This window comes from Falco naumanni, chromosome 3 (genome assembly GCF_017639655.2).
Source record: "Falco naumanni isolate bFalNau1 chromosome 3, bFalNau1.pat, whole genome shotgun sequence".
In the NCBI taxonomy this organism is placed as follows: domain Eukaryota; kingdom Metazoa; phylum Chordata; class Aves; order Falconiformes; family Falconidae; genus Falco; species Falco naumanni.
The window spans coordinates 120,873,175-120,887,001 of NC_054056.1; the positions used below are offsets into that span (position 1 = coordinate 120,873,175).

Genomic DNA, 13,827 nt, shown 5'->3' on the forward strand with positions numbered 1-13,827 from the left:
ACACAAGCTTGTCATTACATGAGCTCTTGGCTGAGCTTATGAAGAGGTGGTACATGAGAACTGGGTGGGCCTCATGCAGGTAGCCCAGGAGTCCTTGGGACCCTTCCTGGAAAATCGTCACACCTGTAAAAGGAAGGGCTGAGGTCTGGCTTTCATGTCTGCAGCGAGTTTTTGGCTTGACCGAGACTGAGGTTAAGCTAAAACCACTGACTTGATGAAAGGTCAATAAATAACAGGTCTCAGGCAGCTTGAGTCTGCTTTCAGCCTTTGTCTGGAGTTTCTAACAGTGACAGACAGAGAAACTAGAAAAACTCTTTTCACCATTGAAAATAAACTGCTGCAAAGCAGCTCCACAGCTGCCCGGGGCAGGCAAGACCTGTCCCTTCTCCCAGCCTCCATCAAATGCCACAGATAGAACCTGAGATTAAATTTGGCCTCTGTAGGCTTTTGTGCCTTATAGTTAATGACAGTGATAACCTAGTAGGAAAAATCAGATATGCCAATGGTTTTGTAGACAAACAATACATTAAGGGTTTTTGATTTTGGCCATGCTACGTTAACACTGTAGCATGTTTTTATAAATGTATTTTAAAGCACGTTCCCCAATTTACTGTAATTCACAGTTTTAAATCCTGCTGCAGACAGAGTTTTATGCTTTTCACAATGTGTCAACTGGTTATGGTCAAGGCTTGCTTTCTCAGTTAAGGAATTTTTTCAGGACTTATTTAAGTTTTTGACAAGATGGCTTTGAAGTTCTGTCCAAATATGACTTGAGATATCATGTTCGAAAACTGACCATAAAAACTCCAACAGATTTTTGTCCTCTTTTAAATTCTGATAATTTTTAAAGAGCTTCTTCTGAGACGAAAATAACCTAACCTATGATGTGATGTATGCAGTAAATGCATTCCAGCAGGGAAAGCACGCTAAACAGGAAATCTTACATTCAGCAACAAATGTTCTTCATGTCATCCCTTATCAGTTTGCTCAGGGACGCGAAATGTTGTACAGGCAGTCCTTTCGGATATGGAGCCTCAGAGCTTAAAATACTTTGTTTCAGTATGTTCATAGGGCTGTCCCAGAGTGAAGTCGGTATTAACCGTCCTGCTCAAATCTCTGATCTCGTGGCTCTGATGTGTTCATCTCCAAAGGTGAGGCAACCCAGTGAAAGGTTCGTGATACAAGGCGCTGTTTCCTGGTGGTTAGTTTCTCCCTTTTTGCAAGGCTGCCCGGCACCACAGACCGTGCATGGGCAGATGACCGCATTCAGGCCTTACTGCAAAGCGTACCTACATGCACTCAACATCTACTCATCCCACAGCACTAATATTTGTGCTAGCTCCAATACTTGTAATTACCTTGAAGTATTAAAGACACAAACTCTGTCCTTGGTCCCCTGTGTAGAAGACTATAAGGAATGTCCTCACCATTTCAACAATGAGCGTTTTGGCTGCGGTCTCTGGAGTTTCATTTTTAGTAAACTACAGCAAAGCAAGGTTCCTAACCTTAGCTCTACCAGCAACGTAATACCAATGCTAACAAATAATATTTAGCCACATTTGTAAAGCTTTGCCTGTGGCCTTGCCCCCATGAATGCTGTGTCTCAGCACTGCGTGATGAAAAGCTAAATTAAATCCTCAGTTATGCTGGCAGACACTTACAGCGTTCAATGAGATAACAGGACTAAACACAACCTTGCTGCCCAGCCTTTCTGAAAAGCTGCTTTTTGAGTTTGATGCTGTTGGTGATCAGCCCACTGGGCTGAGGATACGGGAGGCGGCAGCAGCGTGTGTGCACGTGTATTTCACTACAAAGTAGGAGCTTATGCCCACAGAGCTGTGATCACTGCCTGGCATTGCCAGCTACATAGTACGCTATGTAGTAAAGAGAAATGATATGTCTGAGTACTGTATCTTCTAACAAGGCTATCTTAGGATAGAAACTAGAAGGACTTCTGCATCCTAACTAATGAACAGAACTAGACATTTAAGATGCATTTTTCCCAGCAACTTTTAACAGTGGTTTCAGTCATTCCTCCTTACTCTCCTTGGCCTATACTTTTTGTAAAAGTGGCAAGCCTTAGGATGTTTTGCTATCTCTGTTCATTGGATACCCCTCAAGACAGCTCTGAGAGTCTTCAGCAGTTGTGATGTCCTTGTCCTCAGCATAATCACCTGAATTCCTTCCTGCTCCAACTGGTGCTCCCCGGCCTGGTGCCTCTGAATCAAGTTCTATTCACCAATGAGCTCTTCCCTTTACGGTGACAGCTGCAGCTGGAAATAGGCTGTGCAGCCACCCCCTACCAATAACCTTCTTCAATGTTTTCTGATCTAAAGCCCACCCTCAGGTGTAGCTCTGTCAGTGTTGATCACCTCTTTGTTCAAAATCAAATACAACGTCTGCAGGTTTTAAATGAGGTTGACCTGCTCACATTAAACCTTGGGTGTTTGCTCTATTAGATACTTGTTCTGAGCATTAAGACATGGGTTGGCAGTGACCACTGCTCTTCCAAAATCGCCTTTGATTTTTAATCTGAAAATTATTCTCTGAATTTTTTTGGTAGGGTCTAGTTTGTTCAATCTAGCAATGACATTAAATGTCATATGCACTAGTCTCCTGTAGAGAAAATCCCAGAATTTTCCACACCCACAGCTAAACCTAGATCGTTCCTCTCTCTTACTACCAAAACTCTATTTGTTCTTGCAAGACACATCTTTGATCCTTTTTTAGAAAAGCAGTAAGTCCATCTGCACTTTGGGCATAGGATAACTCCATTTACTGCTAACTGAAATATTACAGTAACTCAGAACCTAGGCCTCTAATTTCTGCCTTGGGTTTTTAAAACTCTAGGCATGCATCCCATATCCAGGGGCCATGCTGCACTGTAGCATTTCAGACCAGCAACTGGTTATTTTGGCTAGTTAGATGAAGCCTCCAGAGTTCAGCTTTTTAAGCAGTCTTGGCACCCTTGATTGTTCGCTCTGGTTTATGGTATTAATCCCAATGTTGCTGGGATCTACTCTATGCCTCCCTATGTTGGCCTTCCTTTGGGCCTGCTCCTTCCACCGAGCAGAACTTACTTTTGTTTCCTTAGTTTTAATTTAGTATCTTAAACTTCTATCTAATCTCAACCTCCCAAGCCACAACTTGTAGCTGTTGCCCCATGATGTTCTCTGCCACTTCTGAATGGTGTTTGGCTTCATCATCCCTTCAGTTTCCTTTCAAATAGACGTAGGCTGCTGTTAGACCACCCCAGAGTCTCCTGCTGCCAAGACTAAACAAGCCCAGCTCCCTTACTTTCTTCTTGAAGGTCACGTGCTTTACCCCTCTAACTATATTTGCAGCAATTTGATGAGCTTTTTTAAGGTTCTTGACATGCTGGTAGGTCCAAAACTGGTCTCACCAGAGATGAGTAAAGGAGATGATAATTTCGCTAGATCTGCTGGGCATGCTTCCCCTGATGTAACTCAATGTGCAATTTGTACTACCTGTAATGAGGGCAGACTATTGCCTTTTACTCATTCTGGCATCAACCACACACCCAAGATTCCCTTTCATCAAGTCTCTGCTGTACATTTCCCCACCTGTGCTAATGTGTGGGGTTATTCCACCCCAGGCACAGAACTCTGCACTTCTTGCTGAATTTCAGAAGTTCTTGTTGGCACAAATCTCATGTTTCTCAAAGTCCTTCTGGGTTAAGGCTTTGTCACTTGGTATATCAACCACTTTCCCTCACTGAGCATCATCTTGAATTTGCTGCAGGGTGCAACCCCTGGTCTCATCCAAATCACTGATGAAGACATTGAATAATGTTGGACCTCTGTGGCACTCCACTTGTTACCGGCCTTCAGCTGGATATTAAGCCACTGATTATTACACACCTTAGCACTGGCAGTGCAGCCATTTTTCAAGCCATATTCAAGCGTTCTATACTTTCTCAACTTGAAAATAAGAATACTGTGGCTGATGGTGTAAAAAATGTTACCAGAGACAAGGTGTATAATATACACCACTCTCTTCATTCACATAGCTGGTCTTTCAATCAGCAGCCCTTTTCTAATTGTCAGGAACCTCCACTACTTGAGATGGTGTTTTGCAGATGATAGACATCAACTTGGCAATCACTCATCTCTGCTGGTTTCACTAGCTGGATGATTCCTACAGCAAAGAGACTCTCTCCTTCTTTTCACCTTAGGCTGAGTAAGTTTTCTCAGTGCTAAGATTTAGATTGTAGTTGTTCTCTCTCTATTCTGTGGTATCTTGAGAACTCCTTCACTTTCTTTTTGCTTTTTCTTTCTGAAAAAAAATCAATAGTTATGTTTTCTTTATGGAAGTCTCTGTATATTTGTTGTAATTTTTTTTCGGAGTTGCTCTTGAGTTAACTGAAAGCTGTTTAACACTTCAAAAACTTCAGCTGCTGTGAGAAATGAGACTACTGTCTTCCTTTTGGCACCAAATTTCAGGCAGACAGAAGCTGAAATGCTGTTGAAATTTCCCAGTGTTTTCCACTTACCCAGAGGTTGCCAGCAGAGGTGGTGCTTCACCTGCTGCAATTCTTCATTAGTGAGAAGTTCTTGAGGAGCACTCAGGGCTTCAAATGTTTGTGGGGGCTGTCCTCTGTTCAGTCTCTAATTCCAGCTGGATGCACATGATGATAAAACCTCAAGAGGAGCCTGCTCCATTCCTCTGGGTATGTGTAGGCTAAAAGGGGACAGGCTCTACACCCACACCCTTGACTGCCCACACACTTAATTGCTATTTTGCCCCTTGGCTCCGACCTGGCCTCTTCCCTGGAGCTGTCAACAGGCAGTATGGAAAAGACCAAGCTCCAGCCTACACAGTCCCCCAGGGCTGTCCTATCACGCTCGGCACATTCATATGGCCTCATGCACACCCTGGGGTATGCAACACAGCCCTTCAGCTTCATGCCATAAAGACATCACTCTTGTGGGTTGCAACACCGCCCTTAGATTATTTCAGAGCCTTTGAACTCAAAAACACATAAAAAAAAATAATGATCATGTCTTAGGACCATAGGGACACCACTTGCAGCACAGAAGAGAGCCAGGGCCAAGTGCCATACGATGTGTGTGGGGTCAGTTGGCCGCAGAGGGCTGGTCCGGACATGAAGCCCACGCTGGGCCATGCCACTTAGTGCTGGGGCCAGAGACCGGGTTTTGGCCCTTTTATATTTAGCAGTATGGACACAGCATCTGTTTGAGATGCTGCTCATAAAGGCCAAAACTTAACACCAAAGTGGGATTTTTTTTGTGACTCATTTGATTTGCTAATCTGAAACAGATTTACCATGTCTTGTTTAATAGGGAGCAGCCTTTAGAGCTACTAAATGAATGAACTGCTGATTTAGAGCTGACTGTTTGATTCTGAGCAACTGTTTAGAAATGGCTGGCAAAAAGAGCACATCTAGTTTTGCTGCAAGAGCTGCACTCAGCTTACCTATCGCTCTCTTCTCCTGTCCCCCACTCCCTCCATTACTTTGTCCTAAGGCAGCACTCCCGGTCTTTGTCAAATGATGCCTAAAGTGACCCCTGGAGCGGACTGCAATCAAAACCTGCTGTTAGTGTCCAGTCTCCTCTGTGGCAGCCTCTTTAAAACTTCTGTAAGAAGTGAGCCAACATCCATCTTCTCTGCCTCAACACAAGACAGGGGAGAAATCTGAGGTATATGTTTGATAGGTGTTTGTATTTTATGCACAGGAGCACAAGACCATGAACGTGGTCCCAGGTGGTCCCAGGCCTGTTGGAGTGGTCAGCCCTGAGTACACAGTGCCAATGCGCAAAATTACTTTGTGCTTCTTTAACTTTGGGTTCAAAGCTGTAAGAGCAGGATTTATAACAAAAAAAATCTTTAGAAAACTGTAGTCATCTAACTGATTGCAACTGATACATGTCATTTAGGGTCTTGCAGAACCAGACTTTCTTTTAGTTAATTGCTTGGCTGTGTTATTGCTATGTAAATGTGTGCTCAGGGCAAAAGGACATATACTTTTAAGTGCATTTTCAAGCAGAACACATACGACATTACTCCATTAGGAAGATTAGACAACGATCAGGCCTTTTACCAGCTCTTCTTTATCAGACATAAGTGAAGACAGAGTTCTGACTTGTAGTTGCTTAGCTGCTCTTCAAACCGATAGGCACCCACCAGCATGTTTTTGCTTGTATTCAAGCTTTCTCAGCCTTGGGGGGTTCAAAAGTTCAGCTGAGATGTGACTTGGGTGTTCCTTCAGAAAGGCTGTGAAAAAGGTAATGGGAAAGATTCTGGTACACACGCATGCACCTGTGGCTATGTAGTTGAGTGTGTGGCAACGCCTCAGCCAGAGCGAGTGGGAGAAGGAGGTGATGAGGAGGGACATTCTTCCCAGATTTCTAGCTGGTAGAGGAACTTCTTTAAAAATAACTAAAGATAATAATATAGATAATATATATAAAGATATAATAAAAAAATAACTAAAGATAGGAACTAAAGGGAGAGAGTGAGGCACCTGAACTTCAGTTTTGGAGCAATTCCGTTCAGACAAATAGTGACCACAGAGAATCAAAAAGATGCCAAATTGCCTTTGGTGCCTTCTTCCCTGGTCGGCACAGGAGTTGCAGGCATATCAGCTGATGTGACCCGCAACAAAGTGGAAACAGGAGATTTTCTGGTGGCTTCAAAGTCCTGTGATCTCTTGCTTCGAATGGCATAATTTATCAGAGCACACACTCGTAGCCAGCACCTCCTTGGTCATACCTTTTTGCTAAAGAACAGGTTGCTGCAAAGTCTGTCTGACATAAATGACTTAAAGTCTCCTTCAAGTTGCTTGTGCAGGCCCCAAATGAGTTCTGTTTGAACTCCCTCATGCTGTGCCTCTAGGGTGGATGTAAGAAGGGTTTTCCTCATAATGCTCAAGTATATAGAATCCTCGTTTTCTAGTATGTGAAAGCAGCTTTTATGAAAGTTTGTATAAACTACAAGCTTTTATAAAAGTGCTTCTTTAAACTTGCATTGAATTTGCAGCAGACAAAAGCGGTTGCAATTGCTGGTCAGATTCTCCCCACTTAGTGAATGGGGATGGAGAGCCCTGACACCCCAAGGTGTTGGCCAGGCAGACTGAGGGAGGATTATAAATGCAAGAAGTTGTAGATGAGCACCTGTGAGCATCAGTTGGGTTCTGCTAAGTTCTTTACTCATCCAGTGCTTCAGAAACTGAATCAATGACCTGTGTGAGGCCTGTCTTCTTGTGGGTCATTTTGGAAAGAAAAGAAATGTCAAAGGATAGTTGTTAATGCTGAAGGCAGTACTTGCTAACTGGCTGTCTTTAGCCAGAGCAAACCCTTTCCAATAAACGTAAAGTTTCCTGTCAGGAATGGGATGGAGAAGACCACCTACCTCTGAGACAGTTGAGGAAAATCCCCCCTAGTTTACAGTCTTTCAGCGCTCCATTTCTCTTGCCTCTGACTGCTGTGTAGGCTTATGACACTGCTTCCAGTTCACAGTTAAAACAGGTCTCTCTACTTCCTTGCCTGCTCATAGCTGGCTATGAAAAAAATCAACATGAATAAAAAAAAGAGTAATATCTCATGCCAGCTCAGTAGAGCTACATCTGTAAGGGAACTTGTTGTATTTATCTGTATTTTTAGTATAGATCCCTAAAGAAACAGGCTCTATATGATTGTACATATGGGTGTGTACGTGTGTGTTTAACAGGTGGACAGGTCTGAAGAGTGCAACGTTCCTCCAGAAGGACTAAATAAACTTATGCAGGGGGCTATCAGATACCTATAAAGCTAATTCTTTGATCTCCCAGCAGCCCCAAATAGCTTTCTGTTTCAACCATTGGGCAAACAAGACACACACATCGTGCTGGGGCCATTAGCAATTACGGGGATCTTCATGAGCCATGGTGTACTGTACTGCTTCCTCTGCCCAGTGGCAGGCAGGTGACAAAGGAGCGAAACACAAAGAACCCCTCTGAGTAGATAAATTGCAACTACATCAGGACAGATAATTAGCGGTAGTCATTGCACTTTGGTTGTTATGAATGTGCAAGCTGAATTCACCTGAACCTCCTTAGTTCGAAATGCAGACGCCACTGAGATCTTCAAAACGCCTGTTGGGCTGCCACCAAATCAGGAAGCACTTTGCCACCTGATGTGTGTGAAACCACTGTCATCCTTGGAAGAGGAGTTGCTCTAGATCTTAACTGTAACCCTAGTTGGGAATTCTTCCCTTCTGTCTTACTCCATGCAAGTTTCAGAGAGTCCCTGATGGCTTCATCTTTGCACAAAAGACAGCTTCGGAAATGATGGCTCTCTTTGTGAGTTCTTGGTGCGAGAGACAGGTTTTAATCTAGATATTATAATGTGAGTCTTTTCTGTTTGGAGGAGCAGTGGAAGTATATGGCCAGTCCCAATTCCCCTTCCAGCTGTAGCAGGGATATGAAACTACTATCTCTCCGCCTTCACAATGACATCTGTGAGCTGTAGAACCAAATTCTTCCTTTTTCCTGCCTGGATTGATGAACTGCCATTGTTTTTACAAAGTGCATTAGCTCCGACAGGAGAAATGCAAGCAAAATGTGCAATGGGTGTATAATGACCCTGTAAACTGTGGTTAAGACTTTTTCCTGGTAAGCAGAAGACCTGTGCTCAAACGCAGCTGACTAAGCACAGTATCTAAACGCGAGTCCCTCAGATGCCTGCACTGTCTGTGGGTTACAGACTGTGAAGTGGTACCAGAGAAAGCACTCGCTGACCATAGGTATTCGTCTCTCAGAGAGAACTCTCAGTCAAAAACCTTATGTGGAAATAAACGTAAAATCTATTTTAGTCCTTGTCTCTCTTGGCTTTTTCTCTTGGCTAGCTTTAACATTTACCACTCATCACGTTGACTTCTCAGAAACCCAGTTCTCAGGCACTTAGTTGTCTGCGTGCATTAGACTGAAAGCCTGAGCGGCAAATGCGGGGCCAGGCAGCCCTGTCGCTCCACAGCTCAGTCCTGCTGTGGATTTAGCTCAAAGATTCCACTCCAGAACTTCCTGCAGAAATGTTCCCCTTGGTAAAACCCTCCACCAAAATCCTCCTGAAGGGACATACCTATTCAAAACAAAACAAAGCAAACCAAAAGCAAACCCCCATCCCCTCCATCCATCAAATGAACTTACAGATGAACCCTGGTCTTCCAAAATACATTAAACAAGTCTACTTCCTTTGCAAATGGCAGGAAGTTTGTATTGCAAGACCAACTAAATGACTCACCCCACATCTATGCTTTTGCTGAAGCAGATAAACTTGCCAAAAGCAGTTTCCAAACTGGAAATTAGTACTTATGTGAGGATATGAATAATATCAGGCAAATCTCTGACAAGGGCATGTGAATCTGCAGCCTGTGGTGTTATTTATTTATATTTTTATTGAGGTCATTGCCCTTGGTTCAAAACTGCATTGGATAACTTTTGGAGGGATAACCAATCCATATGGCTACATGTCAGCATCATCAAGGGATCCAAAGGCAACAACAAAAGGCTGTAGTAGAATAAAATTCCCAGTGGATGGGGTGTGATAGTAGATGGGTCACAGAGGGAATTCTTTTGACATGAGTCAGCAAACATCAAGTATATTTTTCATAAAACATGTAACTTAATCCAAAATTATCCCTGCTGTATTGTTAGTAAGAAAAAGGGAACACCCAGTTAACTTCTGCAATGACTAATAATATTACCACTGCTTAAATGTAAACAGTGTGCAGAAATCTTTCTAAAGAAATGCACAATGTTTTTTGCAAAAAATAATGCTGCACTCCTACTTTATTCAACTCTTTTTCCTTCTTTGCTGCTGCAGCACAACAACTGACATTTCCTCTCTTAATGCTGGCATGGCAAGAAATATAATGTCAAAGGAGAGAAGAACAGTCTTGTAATTAAAAGCTGTTTCCATAGCACTGAAATAGATGGAATCGCTACTCTTCAGTGGCCTTTGGATCAAGTCTCTGCTCTGGTGATTCTTCATTTGCACGACCCTCTCTCCACCGGAGCCTTGTAAGCGTTGATTAGTTAATGGTTTTGAAGTCCTATTCAAATGCTGAAATACTGTTACTTCCAGGTATTGGAACAAATAGGCAGGTTTCTGCTCAGCACGTATGATCAGTCTTTCTCTAGCATGAAAGTATGCCATTTCCCTTATCAGTGCCAATGTGTCTTTGTGTGTGTGCATACCCACAATAACCCAGTTTAGTACAACAAAATGAAAGAATAAATCACGTACTTGTTTACTTCACTCTTAAAAATCTCTGAGACCTATGTTGTGATCTCAAATGAAAGCCACAGAGAGCACTGGAGAGGGGTTGTGCTTTCCGGTTCATTTGAACAGCCCATTCGCTGGTAGAGGAATGGACGTCTGTGGCTGGGCAGCCACCCCCTGTAGAGATGCTCTTCTGAAAAGGACAAGTGCATGCCAGCTGCATAGAACTGGTTTATTAAATAAAATAATATTTACAGTAGAAGCACTCCTTAGATTTCCAGTGGGCCCACGTGGGTGGCAGCTTATCTTGTCTCCCTAGCAAGTGGTTCCTAAAGTACACACGCCTGTACACGTACAGATACTGGTACGTGAGCCACGCAGCTGCTATGGGAGTGTGGCGTGAGCAGTCGTGCAGCCCAGCACAGGGTGAAAACTCACAGAGGCTGTGGCTGCTGCAGCGTCAGCGGTGCCACTCTGGCAAACTAAGACTTGAAACTCCTGTTTTCCCTACCTGTCCTCCATGTAGACTCTTTCAGGCAGAGGGGAATGACGTTCCCCAAGCTTTCAGCAGTGCTCCTTTCTGGCACATGGCAGGGTTTGGCTCTCTGAGTGCAAACGTTAGCAATTACATCTTCACATAGTAAAATACTTGGATTTTTGGAATGACTTCATTTTCTTTTGCAATCCACCAATCACCCTCAAAAGACACTGTAAATCACTATGTCATAGCTAGCAAAATAGCTAGGAAGTGTGATTGAGCGCATGAAGGCTCGGTTTGGATTCATACATTTCCAGGCTTTCCTACTCATGTGGGCTAGCAGCTACTGACTCCTGGGGGCTTCTACCTGCCTGTCTGCAATATTTTTGAGGGTCCAACACTGCATGTGATCTAAATAAGAAAACAAAATGCAAAGGTCAAAGCAAAAGAAAACACTTTATTCCAGTTCTCAAGTTCATTCCACACTCAGTATTTGTTTTTACTGCAAAAGTCTGAATTTAGTGCACGGGGAACAGCTCATTCCATTTGAATCTCTGGAGCTTTCAGCCCCTTCCCCAAAAAGCAGCCAAGCACAGCAGACTGAAAAACCGCTTGAGGATGGGCCAAACCACACAGTTCAGACACTGACCCAGATCTGTTTTCTGAAGGACTGAATGTTTCTGAGCTAGGATTTTGTTTCATGATCAGATGAAGGAAGGATTAATCTGCTGGAAAATTAGTCAAGCCCATCCTCTGGTTCTAGTGCTTGCACTCGTTCCATAACTCCGGTACACTGAGCTAGACAGATCTTCCACAACAAACATAGCAAGCCAGTGATCTGATGACACAGTTTTGAAGATACGACTTCAAAATAGGATCAGTTGGAAATGAAATTAGTTGTGACGGTTTCATTGGTTACCTGGCCACACAGTTTAAAATGAGTATGAAAAAGGTCAGACAATAATGATTCAAAAAACAAAGCACACACAGAGCAGCATTGTCTTAGAATGACAAATGCTTCTCTTGTGTTGTTTTAGCAATACTTTTCATCCTTCCGGACATTAACTAATCAGAAGCAAGAAAACATGGTAAGAAATTTCCTTTATTCTACACTTCGTAATAGTTATTGTTACACAACATGGTCTCCCATTATTTCATGGTGAAAAGGGAACCAGGCTTCCAGGGTTCTTTTTCCAAAGGCAGCACTTTCTGACTCAGGTGCAGAAGCTGGGTTAGGACGAGAGAAGCCAGTATGCATCTGAACAGCAGCAAGCTTTTATAGACTAGACTTAATAAACTTATTGTATAGCTGAGAAAGCAGAGGAACAGTTTCAGAGTTTCAGGAATTTCTGATTTCCTCTTCAGGCCACTGCATAAGGGAGAATGAAAACATGCTGTGGATTTCATCATTTGGGTCACAGTAAGCTGCCGTAAAAGTGAGGTTGTTGAGTGAAATCACACAGATGGGCGTGTTTTATGGAAAAGCCACAGAAAAAGCAGCTCAGGCTGTCACAGTTTAACCGTCCCCTTAGCGGGTGGCTACACGCAGAACTGTGTATATAGAGATATTCTTTACTCAGCAGGCTGGGGCCTCTTTTTGGAATAAACGATTAGCTGCGCTTCTTGCCAAAGAACTGTTTGCTGGGAAACTCACACAGCATGGTGCAGCACCCGCTGCACCCTCTGAACTTCATCAGAAATGTGTGAAGGCATTTTCTTTCTACTGCAATCAGAATTCTTTCCTAGCGGTCACGTTAATATATGAGTGTACAATTTCGCAATTCAGGATCTGGTAAATAGCCTTATTTTTCTGCAGCAGTGCATACATCTGCACAATTTTGACCACCTGTGCCAGGACCCTGCTGTCGCGATCCTTTGCTCAGCTTTTCCCAAGACTGCTGCTCTTTCGGTCCTAGGGCAAACCCCTTTGCACACGCTGGCCTCTCCCCGCCGAACTGGGGCGAAACCCCTTGTTATCGGCCCGGTAACGCTTCGGGAAGCAGGGTGGCCGGTCTCGGCCGCTCAATGCTCCCAGGGCTCGCCCAGGAAGGGGATGCCAGGGGTGAGTGTCCCCCCAGCCGGGCTGCGCGACCTGGATGAAAGGGGGACCTGGGCTGGCGGCTGTTCCTCGCTGATATTCAGAGACCCCGTGCAGACCAGGCATCCACGCTGCAGCCGCCGTAAAAGCCTGCGGGCGACCGGGGGAGCCGTGGGGCGCGGGGACAGCCAGGCGGAGCCCCGAAACGGGAGGCGGCCCGCCCCGTGCTCCCGGCGGGGAGGCGGCGGCGGCGGCAGCAGCGGGCAGCGCCGCCCGGCGGGCGGGGCGCGGGCTATAAATCCGCCCCGCGGCAGCAGCCGGGCGGTGGTTGGGACGCGGCGGTGGCGGCAGAGCAGTATCGTGGCAGGTAAGGGAGGCTCCCTCCGTCCTACCTACCCACGCACACACCCATCCACCTACCCACCCACCCCCGTGGACCTGGCAGCCCCCTCGGGGGCGCGTGCTTGCATCACCCCTTTTCTGGTCCTTATGGTGACACCCCCCCCACCCCCCCCTTTCCCCGCCTCTGTCCGAGCTGGGCTCTGCCGGCCGAGGGGGCAGCGAGCGGGGTGCCCGGGTACCCCGGCCCTCCTGGCTGCGGGGGGCGGCGGCGGCGGGCTGGGCCGGGCTGAAGGCGGCTGTGCAGCCCAGGCACGTCCCTGTCCTACGGAAGTTGGCTGCCGCTGCTCGCTTGTTGCTTCTGTCTCTGCTCCCGCCGCTCTGCCTTGGCTTTGGAGCAGGGGACAGGCTTGACTGGTTGTCCAGCCTTTCCCAGTGAGCTGTCTCAGTGGGGTTGCTGCCCGCCTGTGTGATGGTAGGTGCGGTTTGCTCTCCCTGCACGGCAGCGTTTGTAGCGCAGGCACAGCCGCGTACTGGGTCCGATGAAGTAAGTGATTTCACTTGTGCTTAGGAGGATGTTCTGGTTAACGCTTTGTGTTGTGTTACGGTTTTCCTATGGAAACACTTGCTCACTGTTTATCAAGCCCACAGTGCCTGACTTTGCCCCCCATCCCCAGGATAGCATGCTCTTAGGCTTCAGGTAGAAGTGTTTACCAACTATGTTATTTGGG

At 45.3% G+C, this 13,827-nt stretch overlaps 1 protein-coding gene across 2 annotated transcripts in view; it reads left to right on the forward strand.

Moving 5' to 3' along the window:
• NDRG1 (N-myc downstream regulated 1) overlaps positions 1-13,827 on the forward strand; it is a 74,416-nt gene that overhangs the window by 21,343 nt on the left and 39,246 nt on the right. The window contains exon 1 of one of the 2 annotated variants that reach the window (XM_040588753.1): positions 13,008-13,124. The exons of the other annotated variant lie outside the window; for it this stretch is intronic. The gene's annotated coding sequence lies outside the window, so the exon portion shown is untranslated. Of the gene's footprint in view, positions 1-13,007; positions 13,125-13,827 lie in introns of those variants that run through there. 2 annotated transcript variants of the gene reach the window in all.